Source organism: Crotalus tigris, unplaced genomic scaffold, assembly GCF_016545835.1.
Source record: "Crotalus tigris isolate CLP2741 ecotype Arizona unplaced genomic scaffold, ASM1654583v1 scf7180000018518.7366548510:968632, whole genome shotgun sequence".
NCBI lineage: Eukaryota > Metazoa > Chordata > Lepidosauria > Squamata > Viperidae > Crotalus > Crotalus tigris.
The window spans coordinates 59,585-71,647 of record NW_024097054.1 but is presented as its reverse complement, the minus strand read 5'-3'; the positions used below and the strand labels follow the sequence as shown (position 1 = coordinate 71,647).

The 12,063-nt window shown below is 42.8% G+C and overlaps 1 protein-coding gene across 5 annotated transcripts in view; it reads right to left on the bottom strand.

Annotated features, from left to right (window-relative positions):
- HERC3 (HECT and RLD domain containing E3 ubiquitin protein ligase 3) overlaps positions 1-10,873 on the bottom strand; it is a 63,748-nt gene extending 52,875 nt beyond the window's left edge. For 2 of the 5 annotated variants that reach the window (XM_039353392.1, XM_039353395.1), the window contains exon 1: positions 5,078-5,235. The gene's annotated coding sequence lies outside the window, so the exon portion shown is untranslated. Of the gene's footprint in view, positions 1-5,060; positions 5,236-7,052; positions 7,190-10,722 lie in introns of those variants that run through there. The other 3 variants (XM_039353393.1, XM_039353396.1, XM_039353394.1) reach the window with 3 other exon arrangements.
- Between the last annotated feature and the right edge of the window lie 1,190 nt (positions 10,874-12,063).

Below are 12,063 nucleotides of genomic sequence, written 5' to 3'. Positions count from 1 at the left end.
AATTTTCAGATTAGTATATAAAATTCCTGATCTTTGGAAAATGTCTACTATCAATATTCTCTGCTATATTGCTTAATTGTTCTATTACAGAAAATAGTATTGTCTGTTTATTCTAAGATAAAGATAAATGTCTCAAGCACTTATCTATAAGTAGGCGCTTTCAGGATATAGCTGTTTTCATAGGTTTCAATTAAGGTTTTGGAAAACAGGATAACAAATAGAGCACTTGTCTACAAGTCAGCATTTTCAAGATATAGCTGTTTTCGTGAGTTTCAATTAAGGTTTTGGAAAACAGGTAGCAAATAAAGCACTTATCTATAAATAGGTATTTTTGAGATGTAGGTGTGTTCATGAGCTTCAGTGTGTGTCTTGGAAAGCAGGATAGCAAACAAAGCACTTGTCTACAAGTAAGTATTTTCCAGATGTAGCTGTTTTCATGAGCTTCAGATGAAGACTACATTCATTCTTCCTCACATTCTAGAACACCTCTTTCCTTCCTCCTGATTCATCCTGAATTAAATTCTACACCACTCTAGCCAATCTCTGCATTTGATGAGGTGAGCTACAGCTCACAAAACCATATGCCTTTTAATCATTTTTTTAGTGGGAAAGATGCTATTAAGACTGCGTCTGGTCTCTTCCAAACTGAATCCAAACACTTCTTTCTAATCAAATGTGAAATCTTGCAAAACTGTAAAGGGAAAACATTTCTAACACGGTTCTTGCCAGTTGGCAAAGCAACCATCACAGGAGATAAGTCTCAGTCTTGTTGTTGGTTGGACATTAATGCCAGAATAAATGTGTTTCTCTAGTCTAGACATTGTTGGTAATTTACTGCTTGCTCATTCCACCAGAAGCTATGCAAGGAAAAGCACAGCACATCCTCATATTTTATGACAATGTAATCTTTCAGTAAGTTAAAATTAGAATTAGATAGAATTAGGGATTAATAGTTTAGCAGCCTAACTAATAGCTCAATTCACGTGTAACCGGTCCTATGGGGGCAAGGGGGGGGAGAGAGAAATGGTAAGAGAGTGAAGGAAAGGCACTTGTGTATAGATAGGATTGTGTGTTCAGTGTTAAAAGACTCATATTGAGATCTTTTGAGTATAGCTTACTCCAAACTGAAGCCGGTTGAGAATTCTGTGCTCCTAAACAGAGGCTGGAAAAATTGTGCTGGCAATCTTCTGACTGCACAAAACAACCAATCTGTGCCAAGCTCTTATTTATTAGGGAGGAAAAAATCAGAACAGATCTGTATCTTAAAGAGCTGACTAAAAAAGCTCCTATTACTCTTATAGGAACTTTTCAAATGTATAAAATGGAGCTCAGCTATCTTTGACTCAATTCATACAAAGCTGCTAATAATCTTGTGCAGTGGTTCTCAACCTGTGGGTCGGGACCCCATTTGGGGTTGAACGACCATTTCACGGTGGTCGCCAAACAACACAGTCCGCCATTTTTTTTCCCTTTTCCTTAGTTGTGCTATTCCCTTTTATTCTATTGGCTTTTGAAAGCCAATAGAATAGACTCTCTTGAATAGAGTCTAATTCTATTGGCTTTCAAAAGCCAATAGGAATTGTCCAGGCTGTCTCTGCCCTGCTAAGCCCGCCAAAGGCCCCATTCTGCAAACGGTGCTGCACCAGTTGAGTAGTCCTCGACTTACGACGTGTTGAGTAGTCCTCCACTTACAACCGGTTGGGGGTCACAGCATTAAAAAGGTTGAGAACCACTGATCTTGTCTCTCTCTCTCTCTCTCTCTCTCTCTGTGTGTGTGTGTGTGTGTGCGCGCGCATGCGTGTGCCTTTGAGTCTGACTCCAGGCAATTTCCTGGGGTGATCCCTACAGTTTTCTTGGCAAGGTTTCTTGGAAGTGGTTTGCCCTTGCTTCCTGCCTAGGGCTGAGAGAAAAAGACTGGCTCAAAGTCACCCATTTAGCTCCGTGCCTAAGGCAGAAGTAGAACTCATCATGATCACTTGGTTTCTAGCCTGGTGCCTTAACCACTACATCAAAATGGCTCTCATGACAATCATTTAATAGTATGGGTTTTTTTTTTACAACCGGGATGCAAGCAAAGACTGACAGTATTGTTTTCTCTAAAGCAGAAATTACAATCAATTGGAAATACACTTTACTGGACAAGCCAGGATGAGAAACACATATCCTGTACAAAAGGCAGAGGATCAAACAGATAAATATAATAAATAAATAAACAGTATGTGTGTGTGTGTGTGTGTGTGATTAATAAACACATTAAGCCTCGTTTGAACAAACTACAATGGAAAGCCACACATCATCTATAAATGAAAAAAAAAGTGAAAAGATGGGTCCTCCCATCAGCCTATCCCCCATCTTGTCATGTACCTACTATGCTGATACCATCAAGGGAAAAGGCTATTTGCACACAGTCATGTAGTTACAGGTCTATAGTTGGTAAGTGAGGTTTCATCACAGGTTATTGCAAGATTTGTATTTCTAGCACACTTCCTTCTCAGATTCAGGCAAAATGACCGGTTGGCAGATAGACAGACAGACAAAGGCTTCTAATCTCTTATTTTCGTTTGCACGGGACAATTGAGGATTACACAAGTCTAAGCATTGTGATTTATGGCCACCTTTTGCACATTGCACACCCTTGAAAGCATGGATTGTGAATTGTGGGGATTAAAGTCCACACATTTGGAACACGGACAGATCAGCTACCTTTATGGAGCATGCACATTTACCAGCTGGAGGTTATTTTCAGGTAATATTTTTATAATGCAATCACCACACTTGGTGGAATTATACAAAAACTCCAAATTGACCGTTATCTTCCAGTGGAACATATTTTTCGGCCAATTGTTCCAACTCTTTTTTTTTTCCTTATCACCAAAAAATCCCTCGCAAAAGGAAAAAGGAACAGCTGTACAACTGATAAAATTAGAAGCTCTTCACCAGGAAACACTCCAAGAATAATATTCCATCCAGGCAAACCTTACTGTCATGGCAATAAAAAGTGTGGGAGAAGAGTGCACTAAAAGCAATAAGGTTTGCATAGCATAAAGCCAAAGGGGTTCTTCGTTATACTGCATTCTGCTGCTAACTCCTTGGCTGCCTTCCATTCACTGACATACCAAGAAAGAAATCAATGGTCAGGTCTGTATATACCACCATTACCAATATGGTAAAATGTATACTATACTCAAACACACAAAAGCAAGCTCCAATTCATGAAAGACACACATCTCTCTGTGTGTGTATATATGCGTATGCATTTGCATCCACCTCACTGCTCTTTTTTGTTTTCACAGAAAACTCTGTGGTGGATTTAAACTTTCAGCAGTCCGTTCCCTCCCATTCTTGAAAGAAGCTGGACGCAATACCATACTGCCCGCCCTAGCTTTGCATCTAAGAGATGATCTGCACACTCAAAAAGCATGCATCACAGCGATGAGGTCATCAGCAACTCCTGGAAACTGGCTGCTAGGAAGCAGACAAAAAAAGAATCTCCCATGTTCTACCAGTCAATCTGGATGACTGGGAAAAAGAAGAGATGGGTGGGGGTGGACAGGGGAATAACTTTCAACAGTTTCTCCAGCATTACCAGTTCTGCTAGGTGCAAGCCCTAGAAAAGAAATCCAGAAACAGGACAGAGTCCAATTCTGTTGCATAGCTCTTCAGGATGTATGTCACCCCCTGTGGGTTCTGTTTTCCTTAGACCGGGGGGGTCTTCAAACTTGGCCCTTTTATGACTTGTGGACTTCAACTCCCAGAATTCCTCAGCCAGCGTGCCTGGCTGAGGAATTCTGGGAGTTGAAGTCCACAAGTCATAAAAGAGCCAAGTTTGAAGACCCCTGCCTTAGACCATGTGGCACATGCCAAGCTACCTGGCACGTCTGGAGGCCATAGAAGAATTCCTGAGATCAATGCAACATCCACTCTACTCACACAATGCTGTCTCATTATCCCAGGTCTTTGAAAGTCAACTAATATCTGCAATGTATTTAAGGAGTAAATAAACTGTTTAAACATAGCAATTGCTTTTCCAAAATATATTCTACAAGTTCCTCTATGGGGATCCCTCAGAATGAGATGTTCCTGCACAAGGACCGCCAAAGGGAATGGACATCCTGCATTGGATTGTGTGCAGAAATCTTCGAATTATAAAATAGGGAGGAGCCATTTAGCCATCAAGTCTCCCAGAAATTTTAGATTTAAAAAAAAATATCTATATTGGTTGGGATCCATTCTCCCCATCCCATAGCAAAGTACAGAAATGGGATTCCCTATTCAAACCCAAAGATTTGGTGTCCCCTAATAAGCACAATATTTATATGTATTTAAATGGAGATCATACAGACATAACTTAAAAGAGAGCAGCCTGTCTTATCTATCCCAAAGGTGCTTTTTCAAAAGGCAACTGGACTTTGTTTTCCCTTGAAGATGTTTCGCTTCTCATCCAAGAAGCTTCTTCAGTTTCAGTTCTCGGAACTGAACAAGCTCCTTGGATGAGAAGCGAAACGTCTTCAAGGAAAAACAAAGTCCTTTTGAAAAAAGCACTTTTGAGACCACCTTGACTTGCATGACTGAGGCTCTCCATAGACACTTTCTTCTCTACCGTGCTCCAGAGAGACCTCGGTCTATCACAGAACCCCATGTGACTGTACCCCCAAAATAAATGGCAATCTTGCCCAGGATGGGCAGGAACCCTGGTACCTGGGGATAGCTAGGTTTCCAAAGAAAGAACCGGATAAATCCACCGTTTCTTTTTCCGCTTCGTTCATGGAATGAACGGGATCTGCTTTTCTTTCTCCCTCCCATCCGCCCCATGCGGAAAGTTGGGGGAGGCGATGGGGAAAAGGGCACCCAGCGAGGCCTGACTCAGGAGACACGCATGCATGCTGGTGGAGTCCAAATTAAGGGGGGGGGGGGAATCCTAGCCAGCGCTTTTCTAGGGTCAACTCAGTCCTAAGGACGCCCGTCCCGACGGCGACCACCCAATTGCTGGATGAGACAGGGGTCGATCCCCCTTCCCCGTCGGCGCCCAAGCACCAGCGCGGTGGAAAGATGGAAAACACCTGGTCGGGAGGCTCACCGGCTCCAGCTGGGGCTCCCCAGCCGCCGCAGCCCCGAGATCCGCCTGCGACCGCAGACTCCGACAGGGAGCGTCACCCCGAAGAAGGAAGTTTTCCTCCCCCCCCCCTCCTTCCCGCGAACGCCCGTCAGCCAGACAGTCGACCGGACTGACCCAATGGGTAGACTTTCCTCCTGGGCCAATCAGGACCTCTCCAGATGCTGACGTAGCGGAGAGGCGGGGCTACGACCCAGTTTCGGGGAGGGCGAAGGAGAAGGGATCATTAACCCCGCAGAGGCTGCCAGGGGAGGCGGGAGCGTCGTCTGCTGTCCAACGTATCGCAGCGGGCGAGAGGCTGGAAAAGCGCGCCAGGGATTCTCAAGGAACGCTCGGACGTGATCTTCCCCTTGGAGAAACCTTCAGTCAGATCGACTCAGGACAAAAAAAAATAATCTGAAGGGAGGTAGTCCTCGACTTACAACAGCTCGTTTAATGACCGTTTGGCGTGACAATGGCATTTTAAAAAAAGTGGCCTACGACCCATTTTTACACTTATGAAAAAGGGGAAACTTTTTGGCCAGGTGATCTGAATTCAGATGCTTGGCAGCTGGTTCATATTTATGACGGTTGCAGTGTCCCAAGGTCATGGGGTTCCCTTCTGACCAGCAAAATTAATGGAGAAGCCACTTAACAACTGTGATATTAATTGAAGAATTGGGGTGATTTGCTTAACAAATGTGACAAGAAAAGTCGTAAAATGGGGTAAAACTCACTTAACAAATGTCTCACTTAGCAGCATAAATTCTGGAATCAACTGTGGTCGTAAGTTGAGGACTGCCTGTATAGTGTATTGATGCTATTGGATATAATGCCATCTCCTTCATTGTATTGTTGACAGGGGACAAAGATAAGTTTTATTCTCTTAGGATTTTTAACTCATTACATTGCATTGGAGGTTAATTAATATTATTGCTGTTTCTTTTACATTTTGTTATTGGAAAAGGTTTTAAAATGATCACTTTTTTAAAAAAATAATAACTGCTGTTTTGAGCTTAACTTTGTTAGGTAGTGATTTTAAAGCTACCTTGGGCAAATGTCTGATTTGAAGGGCTCTGCATAAAACTTGTGTCTACATTCAGTCCCAGGCAGCAGGTTCAAAGCTGACATTCAAATAGAATAGAATAGAGCTGGAAGGGACTTTGGAGGTCTTCTAGTCCAGCCCCCCCCCCCCCGCTCAAGAAGGAGAACCTATAACATCGCCCATGATTTCTGGAGGCAAGCTGTTCCACTGTCCTCACTGTCAGGAAGTTTCTCCTTAATTCCAGGTTGCTTCTCTCTTTGATCAGTTTCCAACCATTGTTTCTCTCCTTCCCTCTGGTGCTTTGGGGAATAACGTGACCCCCTCTGCTATCATGTCACCCTTATTTCTTCTTTTCTTTAGACTAGCCCAGTGGTTCTCAACCTTTCTAATGCCGCGACCCCATAATACAGTTTCCCATGTTGTGGTGACCCCCAACCACTTATATATCACCGGGTGCCAGGGGCGTGACCAAAGAAAAGGGGGAAAAAATGGCGGACAGCCTTGTTTGGTGACCCCCGTGAAATGGTTGTTCGACCCCAAATGGGGTCCCGACCCACAGGTTGAGAACCACTGGACTAGCCAAACCCAAGTCCCACAGCCGTTCTTCATGTGTTTTAGTCTCCAGGCCTTTGATCATTTTAGTTGCTCTTTTCTGAACTTTTTCCAAGGTCTCAACCTCTTTTTTGTAGCATGGTGACCAAAATTGGTTGAAGTATTCCAGGTGTGGTCTTATTCATTTTAATTGATTAATTCAAACAATGGTCTAGATCAGGGGTAGGCAACCTTGGCTGTTTTATGACTCGTGGACTTCAACTCCCAGAATTCCTAGGAATTCTGGGAGTTGAAGTCCACGAGTCATAAAAGAACCAAGGTTGCCTACCTCTGGTCTAGGTCCTAGAAGAGTAGACGACTCACCTTATTCCATCAGAGGGGACTGAAGAGCATAGCCTTTAGAAATCTTCTATGGCAGGAGAATATATGAAGGAAAGCTGAAGCCAAAGAGACTTTATCTTTAATGATCCGGGATAGTGCTCAAAAAGTTGACTTGTCTCCTATAAATATAAACAGATGGAATTATGTACCGGAATTACCCAGAATATTTGCATTCATTAGCACCCCGAAGTATAACAACTGCCATTACAGGAAGTTCTCAACTTACAACAATTCTTTTAATGACTGTTTGATGTTACAACGGCACTTAAAAAAGTGATTTATGACTGTTTTTCACAGGACCATTGCAGCATCCTCAGGGTCATGTGATCAAAATTCAGATGCTTGGCAATTGACTCCTATTTATGACAGTTGCAGAGTCCCGGGGTCATGTGATCACCTTTTGTGACTTCCGAACAAACATAGTTAATGGAGCAAAGTAAGTTAAGGGAGAAGTCAGATCAACTTAATAACCGTGTTACTAACTTAACAACTTCAGTGATTCACTTAGCAACTGTATCAGGAAAGGTCATAAAATGGGGCAAAATTCCCTTAACAAAAGTCTCCTTAGCAACAGAAATTTTTTGCTCAGTTCAGATCCTAAGTCAAGGACTACCTGTATTTTGTTTCTTGCTATAGAGCAGACATGTCAAACTTTCCATAGTTGCTTCTTTTGCCTGTTGGTGCTTTGGAAAATAAATTGAAACCCTCCTCTTTATGGCAACCCCTCAAATACTGGAATACTGCTATCATGTCCCCCCTAGTCCTTCTTTTCTCTAGACTGGCCAAACCCAATTCCTGCAACCATTCTTCATATGTTTTAGTCTCCAGGCCTTTAATTATCTTAGTTGCTCTTCTTTGTACTTTTTCCAAAGTCTTGACATCTTGTTTGTAATGTGGTGACCAAAACTGGATGCAGTATTCCAGATGTGGCCTTACTGAGGATTTATAAAGCGATACTAATAATTCACATGACTTTGATTCTATGCCTCTGTTTATACAAGCAAGGATTGTATTAACTTTTTGGGGCTGCTGCCACACACTGCTGTGTGCGGCATTGAGAAGCATGTAAACAGATGATGGCGATGCTGATTGCAACTCAGGAAATGCATTTGGAGTATATTATTATTATTATTTGGGAGCAGCAAAGTGAACACTGGGACGCTATTCTAGCATTCAGCATCAAACCAATCTGAGATTATTCTAACTAGGAGAAGACAAAAGCATCACAAAGGCTCCAGATGATGCTCAGGCATAAACATTCCAAAGGACTGTCAGAGTTCCAGGGTTCCTAGCAGTGCACCCAGGCAAGGAAGTTATCACTGGCAGCTGTTACAGCAACACATCTGGTGGTGTGTAAAACTTTGTTGTTAGTTGCGAAGTCGTATCCCACCCATTGCGACCCCGTGGACAACGTTCCTCCAGGCCTTCCTGTCCTCTACCATTTTCTGGAGTCCATTTAAGCTCACGCCTACTGCTTCAGTGACTCCATCCAGCCATCTCATTCTCTGCCATCCCCTTCTTCTATTGCCCTCAATCTTTCCCAGCATTAGGCTCTTCTCCAGTGAGTCCTCCCTTCTCATTAGGGGGCCAAAGTACTTGAGTTTCAACTTCAGGATCTGGCCTTCTAAAGAGCAGTCTGGGTTGATCTCCTCTAGGACTGACCGGTTTGATCGCCTTGCAGTCCAGGAGTCTTCTCCAGCACCATAGTTCAAAGGCCTCAATTCTTTGGCACTCAGCCTTTCTTATGGTCCAACTTTCACAGCCATACATTGCAACTGGGAAAACCATGGCCTGGACTATACGCACTTTTGTTGGCAGGGTGATGTCTCTGCTTTTTAGTATGCTGTCTAGATTTGCCATAGCTTTCCTCCCCAGGAGCAAGCATCTTTTAATTTCTTGGCTGCAGTCCCCATCTGTGGTGATCTTTGAGCTCAGGAAGATAAAATATTTCACTACCTCCATTTCTTTCCCATCTATTTGAAAATAGAAGGTATATAGCAGAGTGCCAAGAGAAACAACCCTATGATTTTATGGAGAATTATTGGGGGGAGCAGATGATGGAGGACAATGATTGCTCCCTTCCACAGCTGTTCTTGAAGTTTGTAGCTCTTTATTTCTTTTGAATGACATGACCTGTGATCCCTTAAAGTAGCCTCACAAAAATTGAAGTGATGCAGCTACCAGTCCAGTGGTCAGTTTCTGTCAATGGATAATGAAGTACCAATGAAGAAGAATATTTGTGTCTCAGGGTTGAAATGAGGGGTCCTTGGTGTTCTTTGAGCTTGTTTCCTTGCAGGCATTTCATTATCCAAACTAAGTAACCTTATCAGTGCACTGATAGTAAAGTGATTTTGAGGTAAGCAAATGAAGCTGTAATATAATGACTGAAGGAGGATAGAAAGAACCCATTCCTGATTAAAGGTGTATGTTTGTAGTTGTGTAGAACAGGGTTCCCCCAACCTTTCTGGCTTTGCAAATTGGTGGGGGGAGGGGGGAGGGGATGGTTCCGCACAAGCGGTGGGCACGCGTCCATGTTCGTGCAGCCATTTGCGCGAGCAACGGGCACACACGTTGATCGCGCAAGTGGGGATGCGCATGCGCAGGTGCTCATCTGCCACTTCCGCAATCTTGTTCCCAACCGCTCAAGGCCCAGTAGTGGGCTGCAGCCTGGGGGGGGGGGGTTGGGAACCCCTGGTGTAGAAAAGTCACTTTTGGCTCATTAGAGCACAGAATTAAACCTTGTCCACTACAATTACTTCAAAAATTGGGCAATACTGTAAACCAGGGGTAGGCAACCTTGGCTCGTGTATGACTCGTGGACTTCAACTCCCAGAATTCCTGAGCCAGCATGGCTCAGCTTGGAAACTCTCCCTTTCCCCTCAGCATGGCTGGCTCAGGAATTCTGGGAGTTGAAGTCCATGAGTCATAAAAGAGCCAAGGTTACCTACCTCTGGCTTGGGCCTAGGCCGCTTTATGATTCGTGGACTTCAAGTCCCAGAATTCCTGAGCCAGCATGGCTCAGCTTGGAAACTCTCCCTTTCCCCTCAGCATGGCTGGCTCAGGAATTCTGGTCCACGAGTCATAAAAGAGCCAAGGTTGCCTACCCCTGCTGTAAACCCTCTCAGGTAAACCAGACAGAAAACATGACTAGATGAGCTAATTCTACTTTATTGTAAAACTACATTAATAGAATCTTGCAAGTCTGAAGGCACAAGCTTGTCACTGCTGCTTTTAAATACTATTTCATTAGGATGAACCCTTCCTAAGTTTCTTTCTCTGACTCTTAAGCCACTGGAGGCTCCTGCCTCTTTTATTTGATTGTTTCCCAAGCAGCAGCTCTTGACCTCTTCCCACACATTCCATTACAGATGCCTTTGCCTGCTGTTCAGGCAAAAACCAGTCAAGTTATCTAGGAATTCTATTCCAGAAAATTGCTTCTAAGTTTGTAGCAGCTAGGGACTGTGAGAAAAGACACATTCTGAAGCATCCGTGGTCTTGACACACCGCACAGCCCTAGTTATTACTTAATTTTGTTGTAGACGTTTGCCCTAACCTGGGAAGCAGGTAGCCAAAATTAAGAGCAAATAAATTAGAAGTCACTTATTAAAGTCACTTTACCTTTCTTCTATTTAACAATCTGTGCATTGCATACCTGAACACAAAGGATGCATTACTATGTTACCACATGTTGGCAACTCTCCAGATGACATGGATCTTCAAAGCCAAATGTCCTCCTACATTCAGGCCAGCTACCCACCCTCACAGGGGCCTGTAGTTCACTCTGATCCCATTAAGTGATTGAGGCTGAAGTCAGTTAGCTCACAAAGACATTAGTTTTGTAGTTGCTGCTCATCTAATGACTTCATAGATCTTTGGTTTTGATTCAACAATACAAAACATTGTCTATTGATTGGTAGTTAAGGAACAGGGCAAAAAAGTGATTTTCCCCACTAGTGGAATGTTTTGTATGCCTAGTAATTGAAATAAAGCATATTCTGGATGATTCAATACTATAATTAGACCTATAGAAGTAGAAACTGGATTGATAACTTGAGACAAAAATATTACTTCAATGTAGATTTTGACTTTTTAAAATATTCTTTCTGATCCTGGAAGAACAGGCATGCACATATTAAAACAAATATTCTTTCACCTTTTTTAAAAAAAAAAAACTCCACCAGACTGCAGAAATGCATTGATTTTTAATAGACTGGGTCTACTTTTGTATGGATTGCAGCCAACTTCCTGGGCATTATGGAAAGCTGACAGTTGCATTTGTTAGCAACACAAAATACAATTGAATGAAAGCTTTCTGCTAGCCTTTCTTCTCCCCAATATCAATACCTTTCCATTCATCCATTAGTTTTTAGCATGTTTTCAGTTCGATTATCTAGTATCTTGGGCAAAGGGAATATTAAATTGTGGGGAGCAGAACTGAATTTCTTGCCTGCAGCATCAGATCTCAGCTGTGGCTTAAAGTAAAACAACGTAAAACAACATTTTGGGTGTTCTGTTTTGTTTTGTTTTTAAAAAAGGGGGCAAACCCACTGAATAAACGAAGCCAATTTTTCTACTTTAGAGATGAAAAGCAGCACAACAAAATCATAATGGTGAAGCAGTTCATGACCACTTTGGTGATGAATGGATCAAATGCCAGAAATGTTTGGTTTTGACAGAACTCTCATACAAAAAAGAACATCAGACATACAGAATATAGAACAGTGTTTCTCAACCTTGACAATTTTAAGGCATGTGGACTTCAACTCCCAATGCTGGTTGTGGAATTCTGGGAGTTGAAGTCCACATGCCCTAAAATTGTCAAGATTGAGAAACACTGATATAGAATAAGATTTGGAAGGGACCTTTGCGGTCTTCTAGTCCAAACCTCTGCTCAAGCGGGAGACCCTATCCCAAACTGGACAAACGGACATGGTACTTTGCTGAAGATATATACAGTCTCTCATCATGTGTGGATGTTGTGACATCTTGAAGA